Here is a 1,293-nt window from a genome sequence, read left to right as displayed (position 1 = left end):
TGTGTGTGTGTGAGTGCGTGCGTGCGTGCGTGCGTGCGTGCGTGGAAAGAAAATCCATGAGCAGCAATCATGAAGTAGGCCTATGACTTTTGACTTCAGTCATAAAATGCATTGTAATTGTTATGGTTATTGTTATAAAACATTAGGTACCATATATAACTGTATTTATACAGTGTTGTAAAGGATTGTAATGTACACCTTTTATATACTGTACAGTAAAAGTCATTACAAATAATTTTATAGTGTGTTAAGCAATAATAATGCATTATAAGTATTCAATCTGCTTTTGACACACGCACGGGCGTGTGTGCGTGTGCGTGTGCATGTGTGTGTGTGTGTGTGTGTGGTTGATCGTAAGCAGTAAAGGGACATGTAACCACAGAGCAGCTCACCGTACAACAAGCTTCCTCTAACTAGTTTCATAAGCCTCACATTATGTTCACTTTTAGAATCAAACTCATGCATCAGTGTGGTGAACACAGTTTAACCCATTTAGGCCTAGAATTATTGAATGATTAAACCAGTGAAAAATAGCAGATAGTAGATCTGCTATTTTTGAAAAAGTCGTGAAAATGTGTGCAAATCTTTGAATATAAGTATTTTCAAAGCGAACATTTGTAACTCAAATTTTGCTTCTGGGTGGTCCCTGGAACTAGATATTTTGAGATGGGGGTCCGTGGCCAAATACATATCAGTTTGGGGGTCCTTCACATGAAAACGTTTGAGGACCACTGACATAGTAGTCTCTCAAGAACAGACTAACTGAGCTCCAGTTAACGATGGCTAGCAAGATTGCTGACATACGGTAGAAACATATAGGTTTTTCAAAAAACCTTAGAAGGATTCAAAAGACACTTATAGAATCGGGTCAAAATTCAAATTTTCACGATTTTTCAAAAATAGCAGAACTACAAGCTCGCAGCGTGGCTGTGAGCTTGTATGTCTGTTATTTTTCAATAGTTAAAGCATAAAACAATGATACATGCAACATAATACAGCAGCAGCTGGGAGATGTTAATTTGAAGTTCTGTGAAACTTTACCTTAATCTTTGCAAAACATTATAACGTTCTTGAACAAGCGATTAAAAATGTATTTGGCGAAAAACTATTTTTCGACTCATATTGAGTCGCGGTGAGCGTGAGTCAATAATCGAGTCGAAAATCGATTCACATCCCTACTAAAAACATGACCAACATGCCCCACAATTCGGCCATGCCCCAAAAGGGGAAATCTCGCTCTTTCGAACGACCGTCATTTCAACAAAGGAGCATCGGGAAGGTTAGCGACTCACC

Source organism: Nannobrachium achirus (assembly GCF_963921795.1).
Source record: "Nannobrachium achirus genome assembly, chromosome: 2".
In the NCBI taxonomy this organism is placed as follows: Eukaryota; Metazoa; Chordata; class Actinopteri; order Myctophiformes; family Myctophidae; genus Nannobrachium; species Nannobrachium achirus.
The sequence above is the reverse complement of the archived record's forward strand: the minus strand, read 5'-3'. Positions refer to the sequence as shown.